We start from the raw sequence: 10,408 nt of genomic DNA, 5'->3' as shown, positions 1-10,408 counted from the left end.
CCTACGCGTGGATACGTTATCATTTTCAGATATCATAACAGAGCCTTTAGCTCAATTCCAATGCTATGGCTGGATTCTAGTCTATTTTTACACTGAATTACATGGAAGGCACAACACACCCAGTCCCAGACTTCACTCACACGTCCTCCAGTATTCCCCCATGTAACTTGATCAGCAACCCTCAATTCCAATCTTCTCCATGGGGCTGGTTTAGTTACCGTAACTGCAACTATATGATCCACCTTGGTTGTTGCCACCAGCATTGGATCGCCCACTTTTGCTGCAGAGGAAGTGAAGAAGGGAGGGAAGTTGAGGAGAATTTGTGTGTGTGTGTGGGGGGGGTGGGGTGGAACTATGCTTTTATTTGTGCAAATGGTCATGGACAGAATGTGTGCGTTTAAATCGGTGTGGCTGAGCCTAATCTCTAGTTGTCTTTCACCCTCTTACCAACAACCATCTCACATTTAAAAGAAGTAGAAGCAAGCCGTCCCCATGAAAATTACTACAAAGGAGAATGTTGAGTGCTGTAATTTTTGAGCCACAACTGAAGATTTGACAAGAGTTTATACAGAAGGGCCATTCTCAGTATTTTAAAATAAAATTCCCAAAGTTTATGATGATTAACTAAAAAAATTAACATACTTCTCTCCTCCCACACTTTTTCAGGAATACAAGCTTCCCTGTGGTGCTGGAGGCCACTGATTAGACACACATTACTTTCAATTCTGAAATGTACCACAATGAACAAGGATTTCACTCCCTCGATGTACAGCTGACTTGTGACCCAGCTTCCATCCTTCCTTTGCAGTCTTTCGGGATAAAGTGTGACTTTCTTCCACTCCAGTTTTTGTGGGTTCGGAGTTGGCTAATGAGGCCAATGCAGGAACCTTAACTCCCTTCACAGAGGAGGCAGGAAGTGCCTAACAAGGCAGGTGTATGGTTAATTGGTGAGATGTTGTTCTCCTACTGTATATGCAGGGGCTTTTCTATACGCCCAGTACCATCCTGAATGTTCCTTCTCCACTTCAAGCAGTAATGCACCAGTAGTTATTGGCACATAAGGGAGAAATAGCTGGCATACTGGTGGCAGAAGTAATTTCTTAATGTGCAGTATCAACATATGCGGGGTGACGAGGGGCCTCTCCTGATCTCAAGGCTTTTCAAAGTCAAAGTAAATTTGTAACAAAGTCATATACTACCTTGAGATTCATTTCTTGCATGTATTTACAGGAAAATAAAGAGATACAATAGAACAAACTATACATAAACAAAGACTGATAAACCAATCAGCAAATGACTACTTGTGCAAATAAAAACCAATACTGAGAACGAGTTGTAGGGTCCTTGAAAGTCAGTCTGTATGTTGTGGAACCAGTACAGAGTTGAGGTGAGTGAATTTATCCATGCTGGTTCAGGAGTCTCATGGTTGTTATTCCTGAACTTGGTGGTGGGGGACCTAAGGCTCCTGTACCTCCTGCCCGATGGTAGTAGCAAAGAAAAGAATGTGGCCTGGATGGGGGAGGCCCTTGATGTTGCTTTCCTGTGACAGGGCTCCTTACAAATGTGCTCAGTGGTGGAGACTGCGATGCATTGGGCTGTATCCACCACTTCCTGCAGAATCTGTTCAGCTCATGCATATCAAACAGAAACGCTGTCACTGCATGGCATTTAATATGCCCTGAAGCAACAGCTTAGTTACTAGCACGCACTAGAGGACCACTGTAGAGTGGTATGTACACTGGAGTGTGCTTCGTAATGTTACTATCGTATGTGAACATTTGCAGACAGGTGGAGGGCAGAACGTGCCTCATGAGACAGGTAGGTTTGTAGTTTGTGAGGTGATGCACTCCCTCCACTGTTTATTCAGGGTTTCTGTTTGCACCTGCCGACTAGATAACTCATTTCTCTCTGTCTGTATCTTGAGCAACTCCAGGTTCAGCTGCAAATAAACACAATTACAAATTTCCATTCAATTAACTGTTTCCTATCAAGTGCAAAGCCACTCTAGCGTGGCAGCAGTGAGGTTACAAATGCTGTCACCACTGGAAAGAGAAGTCAATATGTACTCAATGCAGCCATTGCTGCTACTGTAGTGGAATACCTCAGAACTCCTAAAGAGGACAAGTTGGTCAGCTGCTCTGATTTTCTACAAGGTCAGTCTGGGAATTTGTGCAATCGCATTGTTTGGGTGTCTTTGTTAAGCCATCAGCTAAATAATTTGTAGAATCAGCAAGTGAGCTTGTGGCTTGGAGTGTTAAATTAACTGAGAATGCCTTTATCTTTCTTCAGTAAGTACAGATTGGCAACAACGTCTCCTCCACACTCACTATTAGCACAGGTGTATCACAAGAACGGACTGTCTGTCCTTTGTCTTTTCACATTGATTGTTAGTCTTTGTTTATGTATTGCATAGCTTTTTGTCAACTCCAATCTGTATTTGACTTTTTCTTCTCTCTGTAAATGCCTGCAGCAAAATTAATCTCAAGGTAGAAACATATTCGTATGTACTTTGACAATGAACTTGGCATTTCATCTCGCCACTTTTTTCTCTCGCTTCTGGGCCAGGTGGCCATTCTTGGCTATCTGATAGGAGGAAGGTGTGACAAAGAGTAATAATGAGAAGAGAGGTGCTGGGAGGTGCGTGCATATGTCGTTTGTAATTTGGAAATTAAAAGATGCTGTTGGATGGACTGGGGATATGGACTCCATCTTGCCTGTCTTCAATCCTTCGAGGCTAATGACAGGTAATGTAACATAATACTTCACAGCACCAGCACCTGCCACGGCCTGTACAGAGTTTATGTTCTCCCCATGGCTGTGTGGGTTTCTTCTGGCTACTCCAGTTTCCTCCCTCTTGCCTAAGAATTGCAGTTTAGTAAGGTTTGGTAATTGTGGTGCTATGTTGGTGCTAGAAGCATGGCAACACTTGTGGCCTGCTCCCAGCACACTCTGGACTCTGGTTGTTGACACAAACAATGCATTTCATTGCTTAAATGTTAATGTGACATTTAATGTGTTAAATAAAGGCAGCATTTTAATCTCTACTGCCACGGGTTTGGGAATTTTATGTAATTATGACTATCACTGGTACGGTAGCAGATATATTTATTTATTTGATCAGCTGGTTAGCCTTTGCCACTTATGCCCCACTCTGTCCTATGGAGAGAAGTAAATGTCTAAGTGAGTTTTTTGCTTATCTTTGGATAATGCTTTGAAGAGCTGGTACTGTGTTCAAACTGAGATGGGGTTTGATGTTAGTGTAAGTCCTAACTGGACAAGGTAGAGGGCATGTATGTTTGTGATGGGTCCTGTTTGATTGATATTGATAATAATTGAGTCATTGGGTGTGAGTTATTAAGCAGTGCAGGAGGTTGCTGGTATAGCAGGTGAAATATGCTATCTGAAGATGCTGCATTGATCTCAATCATGCTAGACCCCTCTTCGGTACTTCCTGCCTTTGCAAAGTGTATCTTGGTTCTGCTGTGGAAACGAGACCTCTCAAGCCAGGTGGCAACTCTCAGACGCCTCCTCTTACCTACCTCTTGAACAGGACTATCAGGCCATTGCCTCCTGCACAATCATCAACTTTGGAGATCTCCCTTCCACTGCCACCGTGTGGCATGTGGCCAAGTGGTTAGGGCGTTGGGCTCAGGATCTGAAGGTTGTGGGTTCGAGTCTTGGCCAAGGCACTTTGAGCAAGCCACTTAACCACACACTGCTCCAGTCCACCCAGCTGAAAATGGGTACCAGCAAATGCTGGGGGTTAACCTCGTGATAGACTGGTGTCCTATCCGGGGATGGGGGGAGGAGTCTCGTACTCTCAATTGCTTCACGCCACGGAAACCAGCCTGATGGGCCACAAGGCTTGGGACAGACTTTAACTTTTTAAAAAAAAATCCACTGCCACCAACCTCACAATTCCCTTACCCTGCACTGCTCGTTTCTACCTCCTTACCCAAGATTTTAAAAACTGACTGTCCATTGTCTGTGCCTGTTCTTGCCCCACTGAACTCATATCCTCATACCTTGTTTCCATTCTCTCCCTTTGGTTCAGTCCTTCCCACTTAGATCTACGAGCCTTACATGCTCAACTCTTCCTGCACTAGTTGATGAGTGCATTGGTGCTGCTTCGTGCATCCATGCTGAGTTTTTCAAATTCATCAACTTTACCTTCAACTTCCACCCTGTCCTTAAATTTACTTTGTCTATTTCTGACATCCCTTTCCTGCCCCCCCCCCCTTCCTCAGTCTCTTTGTCTCCATCTCTGGAGACAAACTGTCTACACATATCTTTTATAAACCTAATTCCCATAGATATCTTGACTATACTTTTAGCCTCCCTGTCTCCTGTAAAAATGCTATTCCTTTTTTTCAGTTCCCTGTTTCTGCTGCATCACCTACCTTGTCTTCACCTACTACCCATGAACCTCCACATCCAGCATATTATTCTCTGCAACTTCCACCATTTTCAATAGATTCCTACCTTCAAACACATCTTTACCTTGCCCCAACAACCCCCACCCCCACATACTGCTTTCCACAGGGATCACTTCCTCCGTAATTCCCTTGTCCACTCATCCCTCTCCACCAATTTCCCTCCTGGCACTTATCCCTGCATGTTGAAGAAATGCTACACCTGCCCATTCACCTCCTCCCTCACCTCCAATCAGAACCTCAAATAGTCTTTCTGGGTGAGGCTACACTTCATCTGCAAATCTGTTGGGGTTATCTACTGTCTCTGGTGCTCCTGATGTGGACTTCTCTACATTAGTGAGACCCGTCATAGACTGGGAGATCATTTTATCGAGCATTATCACTCCATCTGCAAAAAGCATGATTTTCTGGAGGCCAACCATATTAATTCCCACCCCGATTCCCATTCCAACATGGCCTCCTCTACTGCCATGATGAGGCTACTCTCAAATAGGAGGAACAACACCTTGTATTCTGTCTGTATTAGCCTCCAACCTGATGGCATGAATATTGATTTCTCTAACTTCCAGTAATTTTTCCTCCTTTGCCTTCCCTCTTCAATTCCCCACTGTGGTCCTCTTGCCTCTTCTCCTCACCTTATCACCTCCCTTGGTGCCCCTCCTCCTTCCCTTTTTACTATGGTCCACTCTCCCCTCGTATTGGATTCCATCTTCTCCAGCCCTTTACCTTTTCTGCCAATCACCTTCCAGCTACTTCATCTCCACCCCCCCCCACCCCCACAGGCTTCACCTATCTATCATCTTCCAGTTTGTACTCCTTCTCATTCCCCATCCCCTTATTCCGGCTTCTTTCCTTTTCCTTTCCAGTCCTGATAAAAGGTCTCAGCCAGAAACGTCAACTGTTCATTCAGTTCCTCCAGCATTTTGTGTGTGTTGCTTTTGGATTTCCAGCATCTTCAGAATCTAGTGTTTATTTCAAACCATAGAAATTTTCCCTGCTCTGGGTTAAAATTAAGAATGAAACTTTTGACTGCTCCAACAAAGTACACCTGAACAGGAATGAACAAGGTTCTTCACACAGACTAGTTCACACAAAAGCTTTTGGAAATGTTTGCTAGAAGACCTGAAATGACTGTTGGCAGGCTGTTCTTTAGTCAATGAATTCTGTTCCTTCACAACTCTGGTATTACGGATCTCATCACCTCTGTAAATGTTTTGCTTTGCACCAGTTTGTCTGCCATTTAAGTGAGGAGCCTCAGAGGCCTTTTAATTCTAAAATCATAATCTATCTTGAGACTTGAGAATTAAGAGGTGGTTGACTGAAGGGAAAATAGCCCAAATTATAGAAATTAAATGACTTATAAACCCTTCACTATTTGACAGCTACTTGTGGCTATAGGTGGTTTTAAAAGGTTTTAAAACATCGATATAATGGATGTGAAAGATACATATGACAACAAGTTTTAATCCATGAAGAACCATTGTTGTCACTGGATCTGCTAGCCCATATTGTAGTTTAGATGAAAATGTCCTCAATACACGGAACAAGTTACTCCTGGTTTTCTGCTGGTTCAAACACTGTGCACAGTCCTAATGTCTGCATCAGGATGATCCGAGACTGCCTTTTTACAGGGTGTATTATATAAAGCATGAAATGTTGTGCTTAGTGTTCTTATAAACATCCAGCACAACGAGTAGCAAGATATTCACTCATCTCATTAGATTTAAGTTTATAATTTGTGAAGATGTTAATCATCTCCCAAAATGATTTGTGTGTATCTCAAACTGCAGATGAGCAGATTTTTAGATGAAGGGACCTACTGCACATGTCTTTGATCATCTTCCAAATACTGCAGGTTAGTATAATCCTATTGATCCCAGGACTGAGATAGGGAATTAAAAAAAAACCATGCCAAAGACACACTAAAGTGCAAATACTTTTGAAGAAACAGCAAAAACACAATGACCAATTTTTGGTCTAAATCCTGCCAATGTATCCAAACTCTTTAAACTTTCTTCACAAACAGTGGTGCTATCAGGAGGCCACATGTACTGGTTGGAACTTTCTCCAGCCATCTGTTTGTGCGCTGCCACACAAATGAACCCGAGGGACTAAACACATCTTGGGAAACAGATGGAAAACTAACCAGAATATATCTTGAAGGGAATCTATGATGAAGTTCTGTTTATAGATTTTGTAAAATGGCTTTTTGTAATTTTAATTCTTCTAGAATCTTGTGAAATAACAATAGGTATTACAACCAACAATGATATTTTACACTCTTTAATTGTATTAGAAGGGCTTGTCTCAGTGATAATAAAAGTTAAGCATGTACCACTCCCAAAACCTTAAATTTGATTAAATGAATTCTGCTGTTCTTGTTAATTCATACTCAATGCAAGATTATAGCTTTTGAATGATGCTGGATCCATGAAGACTAGATTATCCATTCACAATACTTGTATATTCATTACTGATAAAACACGTCAGTGGACAAAATACTGTATTTTCATTTGGCTGCCATATTTTTGCAACACAAAATTAGCCAATTTAGACCAACAGCTTTCTCCTGACCCATATGTTGTGAATAGTTCAGTATATTTATACTCTACATGAGGTTCTCGTATTTCTTTACATCTAATCCTATCAATATATTCTCCTCTTCTTGCTCATTTGCATCTCCCAGTGGCTCTTGTATGCATTTAATCTAACTGTCTGATCCATTCCTATGGGGTCACATTCTCATTTCTCAAAATTTTAAACTGTATTTCTTTCACTGATTCTTACTTCCAAAATACATCTGTTACTCTTTTCTATGTTTTGTATTGACTCAATATGTGTTAATGCTTTAAGCATTCCATTCGATCAATGAGGTATTTTAGGCAGGTTGATGGGAGGGTGGACATTTTAATGACTGACTTGTGATGCAGTTAAGGCTACTGATGTTACAATGCTCCAGCATACATGATGTACAAAACTTGCAAGACATTCAAGCATTTCAGTAAAAGAAATTAATTTACATTCTATGAATAAAACACAAAACACCATATTAATGGGTGAATCTGAAAACTGTGGCTTGTTCGGCAGTTATTGATGGAAATTTGAGAATGTGCATTTAATGCAAAGCCGAAGATGGTTGTAATTCAAACCTATCTTGGTAAATAATAAAATACTGCGATTTAGGATGATAAGTTCAAAATTGCTGGAGATGAACACTAAGGAAATCTAGTATATCTAAAGTATAAATAGAACTGCAGAGCAGCCTGTTGGATATACGGTTAAAGGTGGCTGCTATAGGCCCTTTCTCCTTCCTGGGCCAGGCATCTACAGTTTCAAAGAGGTGATCCAGCAAGCTACTCAGCTGTGCCAATACTGCTTCTTTTAAACAGAGAAAGAAAGCAAATGAATAAACCCAGATTTAATTCATACATGGTAAACTTGTTTCCATCCCATTTAAATTTAAAGTCCTCACAACAGCTGGAGGTTGGAATCTAAATTGCTGTCCCTCAAACAGGTAACTATCCAAGAGTAGATTAGATGCATTACTGGCTAAATCCTGAAGGACAAAAATGGGCAGATTAGGTTTGTGGCAGGTGCTGACTGAACCAGCATGAGGGATAAACCTACCTGACTTTACCTTTGCTAATCTACCTTTGGCTGATGATAACATTGGCAGAATTGTGCAGACCATGTAGTAACAAAGCCCTGTCCCCACAAGGAGGACACCAGTGGGGGTCGCTATAAAAGGGTAACACTCGGAACAGATTTGACAGCAAGAAACTGAGCATCTACAATGAGTGTCACTGATATCCAGGTCTGGCACGTACAGTACCTCACACTACCATTGTCATCAAGCAAGGGGATCAATCTTGTTTCGAAGAGCAGTGCAAAATGGTGGGAGAAGTAGCTACAAATGAAGAGGTGAAAGTTCAAAGAAACTACAGGAAAGGATAAGTTGCATGCTGGGGAGCATGCAATTGACAGAGCTTAGCAAACGAACAGCCAGCAGATCCCATTGAAGCTGTGTAGTCCTATCACATTGTTATGAAGAATAATTAAGCAGCTTACAGGAGGAGGTGGCTCCAAGAATGTATATCCCATCCACAATAATGACTAGGTCCATTGTGCCAAAGAGAATATTGAAATATTTGTTACCATGTTCAGCTAGAAGTGCTGAATAGATTATACCAGCCACCGGAGAAGTCATTCTTCAACTAATTCAGTTTCAAGAAACAGCGGAGAGCACTAGTTACAGACCTGGATGACATTCCAGCTGTTGTACTGAAGACCTGTGCTTAAGAACTAGTGCCTTTTAAATGTACAGGAATAGCTTGGTCAATGGCACTGGACAATAAAGATTTTGCTTCCTGAATATTTTTGCATGTAACATGGACTTTGGGCTAGCTGATCATGAAAACAACCATGAAATCTCCCTAACACGCACCATTTTTTTCCAAACCACCTATCTTTATTTCAGTTCATAATTCAAGTCAATTAAAATGTTGCCCACAATGTAAGCTGAAGAGTTTTCTATTTTGTCCGGGCATGCTGAGACAGGGCGGATGCTGTACAGCAGGACAGGTTGTAAAAGCATCACACACACACGCCATTCTATGCATTGTGTTTGTGATCATGTTGATGTGCATGCTCCACAGCCATAGCATTTTGTGTGTACTCATTATAATAAAGTGATTATATTTTCAGGAGTAATTGTGATAGCAAAATGTCTCGCCAATGTTGCAACAGCCACGATACTTTGTTATATTTGTGGTGACACCTCATTAAGATGAAGTATGACTCCCCATATTAAGAAGGATAATAAGCTCTACATTGGGTGTAAAATTCGCATCCAAGATAAGGTCTGGGCTCCTCACATTTGTTGCGCATGTGCTCTCGATCTTAGAGCTTGGTTCAATTATTTGGAAATCAATGCTGTTTGATGTCCCAATGACCAGTGTGTCTGGTTTCTCTACTGGAAACAAGAAATCCATTGAATACCCCAATCTTCCTTCAGCCATGAGAACTGAGCCGCTTGACGATTGTCTTCCAGTACCAAAGCCACCAGATACACGGAGTCTAGAAGAGGCAGATGAAGATGCTATGATGCACGAGCCAGGAATGATAAACGATACTGATACAGATTTTTAACCCTTTATGTTGATAACTCAATATGCATTAAATGATCTGGTCAGTGACTTGGGTTTGTCAAAGGCAAAAGCAGAATTACTGGGTTCAGGACTGCAAGGATAGAATCTGCTGTCACCAGGCACAAAAATCTCCCTGAAGGATTTCAATATATGAGGCAGATGTTTCCCAGAATAACTGATGCCAAGATTAAAGAAGGGATTTTTGTTGGTTCACAAATCAAACAGGTCATCAGGATAGGCACTTTGAAGAAATTCCAGTGGGACCAGAGAAAATTGCATGAAAGGCATTCAAGGATGTCGTTGAAAATTTTCTTGGCAACTACAGAGCACCAAACCATGTACAGCTGGTCGACATATTTCAAGCATGAAAAACTATAAAGTGCAATACGCCACTAAAGATTCATTTTCTGCATTCCCATTTAGACTACTTCCCTTCGAATCTTGGCAGGGTGAAAGGTTTTACCAGGACATTGCGGTCCTGAAGAAACGGTATCAGGGCAACTGGAATCCATCAATGCTGGCTGATTATTGTTGGACACTTAAGCAAGAAGCCTCAGACACCAAGTACAAATGAAAATCATCAACAAGACATTTTAGCTTAGTTGAACTATTGCAAAGCACCAGCATCATTATGCAATTAAATGCATTATATTCAGTAAAAATTGATTTCTTGTTTCTCCAAATTCCTACGTCATACAAGTAGTCTGAAATTATGTTATGTTTGTGCCACAAAGGTTCCAGGCCAAATTGTCTCTAACAATTGAGAGCTTAAAGTTTAAACTGTCTATCCTTGACATTCAGTGGCATCATCAAGCCTTTTCACCACCT

The sequence above is a fragment of the Mobula hypostoma genome, chromosome 7, assembly GCF_963921235.1.
Source record: "Mobula hypostoma chromosome 7, sMobHyp1.1, whole genome shotgun sequence".
Classification (NCBI taxonomy): Eukaryota; Metazoa; Chordata; class Chondrichthyes; order Myliobatiformes; family Myliobatidae; genus Mobula; species Mobula hypostoma.
Note: the sequence above shows the minus strand (reverse complement) of the source record.